Source organism: Acinonyx jubatus, chromosome A1 (genome assembly GCF_027475565.1).
Source record: "Acinonyx jubatus isolate Ajub_Pintada_27869175 chromosome A1, VMU_Ajub_asm_v1.0, whole genome shotgun sequence".
NCBI lineage: Eukaryota > Metazoa > Chordata > Mammalia > Carnivora > Felidae > Acinonyx > Acinonyx jubatus.
In genome coordinates, this window is record NC_069380.1 from 195,766,726 (window position 1) to 195,780,360 (window position 13,635).

Here is a 13,635-nt window from a genome sequence, read left to right on the forward strand (position 1 = left end):
CTTCACACAGGCCTGAGAAAAGTGCCTGTTCCCTAAAGCCCTAGTGGAAAAACTCATAATTCAGGTAGAATTAGAGAACCCTGACAAACATTCCTCAGTAGTGCGGAAAAATTGACTTCAGGCTAATGGCAGCTTCAGTCCAGCCCAATACAACCTAAAAGCAGTACCTGAGGGATCAAATTGTTTCCAAGTAATTTAACTGCATCTAGAATAAAGCTCAATAATATTTACAGGAATCAAAAATATCCATCGGCCAATGTGGTAAAATTCACAACATCTGACACTCATCAGAAGTTATCAGATATACAAAGGAACAGTAAAATATGACCCATAATGAGAAGAACAATCAATCAACCAAAATGCTCAGAAATGACACAGGTGATAGGGTTAATCGGCAAGGACAGTCAGTTATTATGATGGTATTCCATATGTTTAAGAAACTGGAAGAAAGAGTAAACGTGTTGAGTAGAGTCACAGAAGATATAAAAAGAAAACCCAAATTGAAATTCTACAGATGAAAATCACCATGGCCTAGACAACAAGTCCACTGAATGGGGTTACTAGCAGAATTAACATTGCAGAACACATTGAGGTAGATTAATGGACTTGAAGATACAGGAGAGGGAGAGAGAGAGAGAAGAGAGGAAAGATGACTGAACAAAATAAACAGAATTATTGAACTGTGGGACAAAGTCAAACAACTAAATACATGGGTAAATACCTCAAATGAGTGGTGGTGAGGCTAAAAACGATTTGAAGAAATAATAGTCAATAATTTTCCATATTTGATAAAAACTATAAACACATATATCCAGACCTCTCAACAGACCTCAAACAGCAGCAATCTATACCTAGGCACAACATAATCAAAGCACTTAATTCCACTAACAGAGAGAAAATCATAAAAGCAGCCTGAGAAAAAGAGGAACAAAGATAGGGTTACTATCAGATTTCTCTGTGGAAACATTGTAAGCTAGAAGATAGTGGGGCAACATCTTTAGAGTACTGGAGAAAAAAAATACTATCAACCTACAATTTTTTTTCATCTTGTGAAAATATCTTTTTTTTAAAGACAGAGAAAGAGAGAGAGCATGAGAGTGGGGAAGGGGCAAAGGGAGAGGGAGAGAGAGAATCTTAAGCAGGATCTACACCCAGCTAAGAGCCCATCTCAGGGTTCATCTTGGGGTTCGATCTCATGACCATGAGATCATGACCTGTGCCAATATCAAAAGTCAGATGCTTAACTGACTGAGCCACCCAGATGGCTCCAGTGAAAATATTTTTCAAAAATTAAGGCAAAATTGGGGCTCCTGGGTGGCTCAGTCAGTTAAGCATCTGACTCTTGATTTTGGCGCAGGTCATGATCTCATGGTCGTGAGATCAAGCCCCATATTGGGCTCCGCAGTGGCATGGAGCCTGCTTGAGATTCTCTCTCTCTCCATTTCCCTCTGCCTTTTCCCCACTCTCTCTCCCTTTCTCTAAAAAAATTAAATTTAAAATTGAAGGCAAAATAAAGACTTTTAGAAACATAAAGGCTGGGAGAATTTATCACCAGCAGATCTATAAGAAATTTGAAATGAAGTCCTTATGACACCAGATAAAAGAATAGATCTACATAAAGGAATAAAGAGCACCAGGAATTATCACATAGGTAAATATAAAATTTTTTTTCTTATTATTTACATTTCTTTAAAGGATAATCCACTTTTTAAAGCAAAAATAAATACAATACATTGTTAACAATACATTGTTATTTTTGCTTTAAATAATAATGATGCATTGTGGGGTTATTAATATATATAGAAATGAAATACATGGCAATCATAGCACAAAGTCCAAGAGAGGAGAAATAGAAGTATAATTTTGTTGTGTTGTTATTATAGTGAATTGAGTATATTTTCTCCTGAAGGGAGACTGTATAATAAAAGCTCCAAAGTGACCATAGCAGAGAATTATACCTAATAAGCCAACAAATAAGATAAAGTTAAATTGTTAAAAGTCTTCAGTCCAAAATAGGTATAAAAGAAGAAAAAGTGAACAAAGAATAGATGAGGCAAAAAGAAAACAAATAACATGATGGTAGATTTTAACTCAACCATATCAGTAGTTACATTAATTATAAATGATCTGAACACTTCACTTAAAAGACAGAGATTGCCACATTGAATTATAAAGCAAGATCCAACTACATGCTGCCCACAAAAACCCACTTTTAATATAAAAATATAAATTGGTTAAAAGTGAAAGGATTAAAAAATGTATACCAAGCTAACACAAGTCCATAGAAAGCCATAAAGAGTGACTATATCAAAGTAGCAAAGAACGTTGCAAGGGATAAAGAGGGCTGATGATAAAGGAGTCGATTTACCAAGATGATGTAACTATCCTAAATATTCATTGTGTCATATAGTATAGCTTCAAAATTCATGTAGCTAATCTAGGCTACACAGGAAGAATCTTGGCAAGATATTTAGGAGACAAGTGAAAGTTCTAAGCAAATGATTGGTCAGATTTTCATGCCAAATGACTAGTCTCTGAGCCCCATATTAAACTCTTAGTGTATGGTTATTCCGTAGTATCCTGTACACAGCTTTCTCGTCTTATTTTTTACATTGTACCCCAATTAATTGTTTAGAGCAATTCATGGATTTGTTTCTGCCACCAGGTGGTGATCTCTTTAAGGTAGAGACTCATGTCTTACTTAATTTTTTATTTCTTGAATATGGCAGAGTGTCAGACACCTACAGCTAAATAAATACTTGCAATGTCAGACCATAATAACATCCACTTATTCAGGTAAGTCTTTGCAACTATAACAATTTGCTTAAGACTCAAAGCAATTCCCCACCATAGATAGGGTATATATTCTCATATTTCAGATGAGGATGATGAGCTAGAATCAGTAATTGTCCAAATTTTATTTAAATATTGAGCTGTTAAGTTAGTCATTCCGTTTTCTGCAATGAATTTTAATCATAATTGGGAGATGATTCAGTTTCAAAATATTAAGTTACCTGATGAAGCAGATGGTGCTTCTTATATATAAAACTCTGTTCTTCCATTTTTAAGTGTGTGAAGTCTGAATATGTCTCTAGGCACATTTCTGGAAGTGTAGATTTTAGAGTCACAAATAGGGAGGCACGCATGGTATAAATTTTGGGTTCCGATGCTTATAGGTATTTTAAATTTTTTCTCACTATTCCACGTGACCATGTTTTTGAGTTTCATGTTGCTCTATGATAGGAACTGAATGTTTGTGTCCCCCTAAAATTCATACGTTGACGTGCTAGCTCTGATGTGATGGTATTCAGAGATAGCAGCACCTTTAGGATGTAATCAGTGTCAGAGGTCACGAAGGCAGTCTCTGGTCTGATGGAATCAGTGCCCTTAAAAGAGGATACACCAAAGAACTCGCTCTCTCCCTCTTCACTATGCAAGGACACAGTGAGAAGGTGATTGTGTGCAAGACAGGAAGGGAGTTCTTGCCAGAACAGACCATGCTGCTCTCTTGATAGCAGAATCTTAGCCTCTTTCACTGTGAGAAAATAAATTTCTATTGTTTAAGCACCCAATTTATGCTATTTCGTTATAGCAGCCCAAGCTAACCAATATGGTATAAATAACAGATGTGTAAGACCTATGAATTATGAATGATTATACACCTTTACTCCAGAATATAATGATTAGAGTCGTGTAATAGCATCTAAAAAGTGTAATCCACCATATTGGGCTTCAGCACTATAAACAACATATAAATTCTTTCCTCCCAAATGGCCACGTATATTGTTCTCAAAGATTCCGTCCTAACAAATAATAGCTTATTTCTCTGCACCTGCTTACTAAAACGGGGCTTAATCATTGAGGTTCTCTTATGGCCAAGCACTAGGTAAACTATGTCCTTAATCTTTGATCCTATATTCTACATTAAAGCAGGAATAATACCAATGGGCCTTGTAAATTCCAACTTGTGACTACAAGTTCTCTAGGTTTACTTAGATTCTCAACTTGCTGTCGCTTGCCAGTCCCCACTGGAATTTGTGATGGTGATGAAAAAGACATGCCCTGGGAAGGCCGCTCTGGCCAAAAAGTCCTGGCACTGGTGACAGTGGGCAGTATCTGTTGTGCTCATCTGAACTGTCATTCCTGAAGCCTCTTCAAGTAAAAGAGTGTTAAGTTGCTGGAGAAGAATGTCTCTTCATCGTCTTCACTCAGTAAGAGTCCTGGGCTTTTTTTGGGAAGCACTTTCCAGAAGAAAAGCAGAGAATTTTTTTGTCAGTATGATAATAGTCTCATGTCAGGTATATATGTCAAGCACAGGGGTTGTGAATATTTTTTATTTTGGTTCTGAACAGAGAAAACTAGTAATGGGAACACAGACTGGAGACAGGAAATAGGCTGACCCTAGAAACAGCTCTCCTCTTCTGCCGTACCCCTCGCTTCTCCCCAGGAAACCCCCCTGCTCACTTCCAGGACCCCCAGACCCATATGGTGACTGATCACCAATGACCCATAGTTCTTACCACCTTCCCTCTTCAAAACCAGTTAGTTTTGGGTCCCATCCCTTTAGAAAGTTGCTCTCTGTCTTCATGAGTACCCAACTGTCCTCAGAGTAAACACAGAAACCAGTGATTACGGAATGGAAGTCAGAGAGATATCTGAGACCACTGACATGTTTCGTTTCACACTTGTATTGTGACCAACCCTATTTATGCTTTTAAAATACCCTTCCATTTAATATCCTCTTCTCAGCCTGCTCTGGGCATCCACTGCAGGCTTCTATAACAAATGGGAATTGTAATTGCTGAAGCTAATCTCTGCTAATAGGTAAAATAATAAATAAGCCTCACTGAAATGTTTAAACTCTTGCTAAAGGTTCCTAAGAAGCAATGCTAATTGGGAAGTGCCCATGGAGTAATGCTAAGAAATTTCGGTGAGAGGGAGACTCTCAGACCTGACGCAGGCGCATGGAAGAAATGGCTCTGGTCTGATAATGTTCCAGTTTATGCTCTTTCACAGACGGCCGGTTGAATATAGGTGGCTTTATTTGATCAGTTCTAGAATTCAATTAAGTGTCACAGAATTATGATATAAGCTAGTAGCTGTGTTTTAAACTAATAAAGCCGTGAATTACTGCTTTGATTACACATACCAGGAGGAACTAACGGATGTTTTGTCTGGGTAAAGCAGTATAAGAGGAAAAGTGAAAAGGTGGGGGTAGAATGAGGTCTGTCGTGGCTCAGTGCATAGTCTTTCATTCTACAAAAGGTTTTCAGAGTGTTTATTTTTATTTTTTTTATTTTTATGTTTTATTTTTCCTTCCTCTTTCTCCTCCTCTTCTTCTTTTTAAAATTTGTCTGTGGTTTTGGACAACTTACATGCGTGAGAACTGTTACAAACTGTTACGTAGAAAAAGAAACCAAACCCAGACAGATTGGCTGATGCATAAATGAGTTTTCTGCTATATTTGCCTGCTCCCAGGTTGTTCCTGGCTGGGCAGACCTATGGAACTCAGTGGGAAGAAAATCTCTTCACGTTCGTATTCCCATGTTCTCTTACAGAGAAAGATCTTGGAAAGACAAGCCTTGGCAGGTGTCTGCTCCGCACATAAATGAGGCAGGTGACCCAGTTTGAAGTTTGCAGCAAATGCCTCCTAGCAATGCCCCCAGTATTGAGCTATCATCCAAAACAAAACAGACAAAACAAAAACACCTCTAACTCAGTATTTTTTTAATTAGGTTGATACTCTGATCATCCCAAAGCAGATGGCTTAAAGCAATAGGGAAGGAGTGGGATTATTTTATAGCATGATTTAAATGACTAATAAGCCAAGTCCTACATCATGGAAGTCTGCAGGGCATCACCATCCACTTGTTTGGGCTCTGATCAATTAACATGCCACGATGGTCTTAAAAAGAAAAAAATCAAACCACAGCAGATGTTGGAAATCAAAAGAAACAACATTTAGACATGAGGACTGACAGTGTGTATATGAAATGAAAATAGGTCCAAGAGGCTTTAGCTCAACTCTTGACTCCGTTTATGGATTGTTTCCTCCCTGTGGACCTTGACTAAGCCACTTAACTTCTCCAAGTGTCTGTTTCTTCATGTATGAAAGGAAGATAATATTGTGACCACATCACTGGTCATTGTGAAGATTTCACAACATTATATACTTTGATTTTTAAGAAATCACACCTCCTTTGTTGTCATAATGTCAGAATGAATAATAGATACTAATATCTTGTAAGGCTTTCGTCTCCCTGTCTTTCTTTAAAGATGTCTGCTTTAGATCTGACCTGAAAAACCATGTTTAAATTAATATTTCTGAAAGGAGAAGAGGTAAACAAGTCACATGGTTATCCATGTTGTCTTTAGTTTAATGAGCTCCTAGATGATTGGGGGCATGACTAGAACTAACTAGCTGCTTCTTGTCTGTCTGTGTTCTGCATTCATCTCCAGAGAATCCACTGTCCAAACTTGGGAAGCAGTCAGAGGCAATGGAATTTCTTTGTAAAGAGAATTGCACCCCTGATACTTTAAGTTAAGCAACAGACACCTATGCCAACGTCACAGCTGATAAAGACCTTGGGGGTAGATGAGATCATGGCCCTCTCACCGTCTGCATATTTGGTTTTATAAGACAACATCTCAGGATGTCCTAAGCCCCAAACAGACTCAGAATAAAATATAATTTTAATAGAAGTTTCCTTTTTTCATTTCCTAGTGTGTGACTTTCTGGTCAGACCAAGTTACCTGGGACCCAGAGATCCATTTAATTATTGTGGAACATCTGTTCTGAAAGAAATGGAGGAACAGGAACAAGATTTGCAATCATCTTTTGCAAGACTTACTTCTTTGAGTTTCATCAACATTTTTGGATTTGTTAGCATCTGACATTAAAAGTAAGAGTTTCTTAAAACTTGAGAGTCAGATACATGTGACAGAGAAAGGCTTTCCCAAGTCCTTTATCTCCCATTTAAGGTAGCAAGAACCACACCTACAGCACAGTTAGGGGTCAGACAACTCCCAGCCCATGGGGCTTATTTGCTGGGTAGAAGGAGGATCTGTGGGAAGGAGGAAAATTTATCCCTTTTGGCTCCAGGTGAATGTAGGAAGAAGGAAAAGAAAGTTAAGAGAGAAAATCTGTCAGGCATATGGATCCTGAATTTCCTTCACTGGGCTTTTATTTTACTTCCTGTTATGAATCTGTAAGACATGTCTGTGCAGTAGACCCCATACCAACAAGGGACAGTGCAGCTGAGTTAAGAGAACAGCATTCAGATAAGGATCTAGACTGTACTTTTCTTCTCTCTTGACCCCTCTATGGCATGAACCCCAAAGACGGAGCCAGGGAGTGATCCTTGGGACCACCACAGTCAAAGTAAGGAAATATCATGGTAAAGGCTGGGGGAAATCTGAGTGAGGGCCCCAGAATGGCATGACAGAAATCAAGAGAAGGTCACCCTGCAAAAAAAACTGAGGAGATTTGAATAAACAAAAAGCGGCCACAGGACCCAAACTAAGCTGAGAAAGAATTCGGCAGCACCCCTCAGGTTTTCCACAGCCAAGGCCACCTAGGAGGTGGGAGAATATCAGGTAGCTCTGAGAACATTTTACTCAAGTGTTTTTCCTAGACACCGTTTTGGAGAAAGTCAAGTGAGTACAAACATGAGCAGGTATCCCCAAAGACTAAACATTACCCAATGAGGCCATTTAAACATGGCAGTAGATAAAGGTTTAACTTGGACATTTGGTTATCCCTTCCACCTACCCTAACCACCAAGCTAAGAACACATCATGAGAAAGACCAGGTTCAGAAGTATATCTCTCTGCATATCTGAGTTGTTGCATGAGCAAATTTGCAAGCCCATCACATAATGTTTCCTAAGCAATACTACTCGTTGAACTATATCTACTGAAAGATTCCTATATGCCAAGCACTATGATAGGGACTGTAGGCCCGAGGAAAAATCAGTGGTAGTGTAGTCCTTGTCTTTAGAAAGCCCATAGTTTAGGGGCTCTGGGTGGCTCAATCGGTTAAGCATCCAACTCTTAATTTCCACTCAGGTCGTGATCTCACAGTTCCTTGGATGAAGCCCCACATTGGGTTCCACACTGACAGCATTGATTCTCTCTCTCCTTCCCTCTTTGACCCTCCCCTATTCACATTCTCATGCTCTCTCTCTTTCCTCTCTCTTAAAATAATTAAGTGAACATTAAAAAAAAAGAAGCCTTTAGTTTGTAGGATGAGCCTCCTCACGTTATCAAAAAGGTCTGTTACTTGTTACATTTCAGAAGTTTACTAACTTAATGAAAAGATACTTGTTTCTTTCTCATGTAATAGTCATGGCAGGTGCTCTGGTAGGCAGAGCCATTATCCTCTATAATCATTCAGGAACTCAGGCTAATAGCTGTGCTGCCATCTTCTACATGTGGATTCCAAAGTCACCTTGAACATCAATTGCCCCAGCAGCCAACAGTGGGAGGCTTTTATGGACCCGACCTGGAAATGGAACAAATCACTGTGACTCACATTCATTGGACAGAACTCAGTCCTTGGGCCTCCTAGGGACTCACGTAACTACAAGGGAGGCTGGGAATTTAGTCTGGTCATCTGTCCAAGTAGAGGGGAAGACTGGATTTTGGAGGACGCCTGGAGGCCTTCTCCACAGGTGTAAGCTTCTTTGACAATGTAGCAGGTATAACAGAATGGCTTGGTAAACATTAAACTTCTGATCTGTTCTGAACTGTAAAAAGTGAGGCTCAGAGGATCTTTGGCAGCATTTAGGGGTGACCCAATGTATTATTTTCTTCCATTTTTAACCATAAAGACTGGGTTCTAAATAGACTTGTTGGCAAGAACCTCACTGAAGGTAATCACATCTTACTGTACAAGAAGAATGCAAGAATAACCTTCTAGAGTTTAGGAATCCAAAAACAGAAGCTTTCAGGTTTGTATTGGGACCCATTATTCACCCAGCAACAGCCTATAGACAGGTATTTTTGTATTTTGCCCCAGCAGAGAGGCAATCAAGATCCCTTGTCCTAGAAAGCATTTAGGATTAGACCTGCATGAGTTCCTTGTATCCAGACAGTGAGGTTTCAGAATGAAACTCTTTTCTGTTTAAATGCTTTGCTGTCTTTCTGTGCCCTCTGAAATAAACTAAAAGCCCTTAGTGTACCTCCTGAAACTTGGCCTCTTATGGTCTGGCCCAACCATTTCTCTCCAGCCTCATCACAGACCACATCCCTCCTTGATCTCAGCCTCCCTGCTCTCCCACGTACTTACACTGACCTTCTTGCAAGTCCCGAAACCACTAACCCTGTGGCTTCCCACCTTGAGGTACATTGTGCTTGGGATGCTACTCTAACCATCCTCCCTGGCATCTGTGCTGGCATAGTCAGCTCCCACTAACACTCCAGCTCTCACATATAGCAGGGTGGCTGACCCCTCCCAAGGCTAGATTAGGTGCCTACCCCCTACTATATGGTATGAGAAACTTTTCCTTCATTGCATTGAGCCCAGTGGTAATTTTATACCCAGTCATGAAACTATTTGATTGACACCCTTACTCTGGTCTAGACCGTAAGATGTGTGAATCATGAAGCTGTGTCGTTTTCTTTCTTTTGTTTTTTGTTGTGGTTGTCATTGTTCTCACCATTTGCATCCTGGACCATGCTATCTTGTTCACATTTTATCTCTACTAACACATAGTAGGTGCTCAATAAGTGCTTGTTTAATGAAGGCATGAGCAAATAAACAGTAACAACAATGACAAATACCACAGCTTTCAATGTCTTTCACACAGCTTACCTCACTTGACAAGCAAGCAGAAAGGGGAAAGAGGGTGTTAGGTTACATTCTCAGGACTCTGCTCCAAAGGCCCCAAACAGAATCTGCTATCAGAAGGGCAGTACTTAAACAAGCTTTTGGGGCCTGGTTACAGTGCGGGATTTGATGAATGGAGCCTGTGAGCTGCTTCCTGGAAGCATACCCTTGGGAATAGGTTTTATATATATATATATATATATAATCACATACATTTTTATGAACTCTGCACAAAATAGGAGTTAAGAAGGAAAATGGCTGGAAACGTGCCAAAGAGGACATATGTGGGAAGTTTGTAAGAAAGCAATAGTCGGGAAAGAATAAGTAGCTAAAATAAGCTAATGAGTGGATAGGGAGGAAATCATATTCAGCAGGGAAATAGATAACATAATGGTTCGAAGGAAAACAGGAAGGATAATATTGAAGAAAAGCTGCCAAGAAAAAGTGCTAACTGCAGGTCAGAGAGTCATTTTAAAGACAGGTTAAAAGATCAAGGACAATGACGATACCTTCCACATCACCATTCTTCTGAGTAGAGTTTGATTTGTGGGTGTACTTAGGTGCCCGGTTGAAAGACAAAAGACAGTACTCAGATACATTCTCTTGCCTTATTTCATCTTGACATCTATTATTATCATTAAGGAGGCCCGAACATGGAAAACCACTTAGGCAAAGTAAAGATAGAGATTCTTGAGTAGAAAGGAATTAGGTCATAGGACCCTTCAACCTTCCTTTCTCAGGCAGGTCTGGGAGTAAAGCTGGTCTTTGGCAAGGTTAACCCTCTCCTCGCTTCCTACTCTGTGCACCTGATCCAACAACTTCCTGTGTCTCTGGAGTCCATTGAGAGAAAGAGAGAAAAAGATCGAATGTCTGAAGGGTAGATTTGGCCTCCATACTCCCCACTTGGAGACAAGGAATTCTTTCCTGGCCCCTGCCTTTCCTCTCATTCCTCCCTTCACCTTAGCCCTACATCCCTACATTCACTATCTCCTCATTTAACTTCTTATTCACTTCTTCCACCAAAACTGACTATATTTTGTCATTCCAAAATATTTTGCTTGCAGTCTTTTATTGCATCTTGTACTTTCTGCATACATATGCATGTACATATACATATACATATACATATACACTTCAGTCTATTGTGTATATAATAGATTTAGGGTGTCCCAAGGCACAGATTGTTATCTCTGGGGATTTCTCACTCTCCAAGGCACTGCTCCCTGCCTTGCATAGAGTAGGGTATCAATAAACATTTACCAATCTGAATTGCTAAACCACATTACCTTTAACTATTTAGGGGAATATGCCTCCTTTACTCCTTCCCTCTCAAATATGTCACAGAAGGGGAAAAAATCCTTTATTTGGTATACTTTTCTAAGGATTTTATAAAAATGCAAAACACATACAGTATCCATTTCATGAACTCATCAAGTAAGCACGCATCGAAGTATTTGGAGAAGATTAAAGAAGCAAGCTGAAATAGAATATACATTTTTTTTCTATTTGACTTTTTAAATTTGATCTCTATGGGAATACTTCTAGATAAAAAGGGTATACCATATGTACATACACACATGTTGTATATACATTATATATAAATATATGTTATATATATAAATATATGTTATATAATATATAACACACATATGTGTGTGTGTGTATGTTACATAATACATATATAAAACCTTATGATAGGGACAGTGTTTGAAAGTCACAGTGTGACTCTTTAAGACCTAGTGCCTGCTGTCTATAATGGAAATGGGGAAGATAAGTTCTTTCAGCTTTGGAATCATGATGTCACAACTTTGGGTCTGGCTGTCTGCCCTTGATAGATGTTCACCGGCTCCTGTGAGCTGCGTAGAGAGTTGGCAAAATACATACATGCACATATGTGCAATACAGAACTTCACCTGAACTCTTCATATCCTCATTACCGAAGCCCAGAAAGGCACGTTTGAGATCTGGCTCTGGCTTGCATCCATTAGGTGGGATCTGAGTTCTTGGCAACACATCTCGTTTGCAACTACATAGAGAAGGTTGTGGAAGCCACCAGGGGTCAACTTCTAGGGTGCTTTCACTCATCTGTCAGCCAATCAGCAAACCAACAAGTCTCTACTGAGCACCTGCTGTATGTTCTGTATATATGGTTCTGTTGTAGGCAGTGGAGATACACGGCGCTAAGGTCCACCCTGGCCTCTGGGCAGGGGTGTCCCTGTCTCCCAACCCTTCCCAGGTCACGGAGAGTTCCTAGCACTTTCATTTCCTCTTCCCTCCTGCTCACCCCCACCACGTGGTGTCGGATCAGCCTGGAGTACAGATTCATTTTAAAGCTAAAGTAATAACGACCCTAGGATTATCAAATTCACAACAAAACGCACTCTTGTGACCTAGGAACTTGACAAAATGTGGGTATATTTTAGACGTTGGAGTGAACAAAGGAGGACGAAGAGGCAGGGAAACAATTTATCATCTGTTGTGACAAAGAAAATTGGGCTGTACTCATTCATTCCTTCAACACATTTTTATGTGTCTGTCCCCCTGCCAGGCCTTAGAAATGCAAGAGTCGACAAGACAGTCTATTAGGGCACTGAAACCTTGAACTGCCCCTTGGCAAATGAGTCTCTCGTGGTCCTGGAAAGACATTTCACCTCTCCATGTCTCATCTCTAAAATGCAACTGACACCAGAGGGTGATAGGCATTTTCCAGCTTTCTTCTCGCTTTACCACCTCGGACGTCTAACAAGGGCAAACTCTCTTCAGGGAAAAGGAGTTCCTGATGATCCCTACCCCTCCATGAAGGGCCAGGAAGCTGCCCCCTGGAGGCCAGTGTCCTCCTGAGCATCAAGGGGAGAGACAATGGTCTTCCAACAGGAGTCCCCTGTCGGCTCACTCCCTCTGGGCTGTCTCCAGCCACGAGCTGGCCTCCTGCCTCTCAACGCATGGGTGCTTTGTGCTGACTTTCACAGGGTTGTCAGCACAGTGGCTGCATTCCGCTGTGCTCTGCATGCCTCAGGGTTGGCAGCCAATGAAAAGAGCAGTTCTGAGACTGGATGGAAAGGAAGGGCAGTGTTTGATGCAAATCGTGGGCAGGAGGCACTCCCAGTGCCGGAGGAGTCCAGGCTTGCTCCAAAAGCTGCTCCAGCCTCCTTCCTACTAAGGGTCCCACAGGCTAGCCTGGCCAGTCATGCTCATCTCCTGTCCTCACGCAGACAGTTGGCCCAGAACCTGGAAGATCCTGCCGTCTTGGCTGTGTAGAACTTACTTGTGCCTGTAGGAAGTGTTCTCAGACTCCTTGCACATCAGCAGGGAGAAACCATGCTTCCAAATTCAGGATCTGTCACCTTTTTTGTGTGCTTTGGCAGTCGGGTGAAGCCTATGGACCCTTTCTCAGGAGAATGTTTTTAAATTCAAAGAACTAAGATGCATACATAAAGTTATAAAAGACCCCAGTTATATTGAAATTCAATTATCACAATATTTTAAAATGTGATTAAATAATATACAAGCTTCTTTATATTCTCTGTATAGAAATATATACGAAAAACAAGTTCTGTACTTTCAGAATAATGATGGCATATTGACTCTGTCTATAATAATGATAATATAATATGAAAGTAACTGTGGGTGTGGCTCAGTCAGTTGAGGGTTCAAGTCTTGATTTCAACTCAGATCATGATCCCAGGGTGTGGGATTGAGCCCTGCACTGGGCTCCATGCTGAGTGTGGGGTCTGCTTAAGAATCTCTCTCTCTCTCTCTCTCTCTCTCTCTCTCTCTCTCTCTCTCCCTCTGCCCCTGTCCTCTGG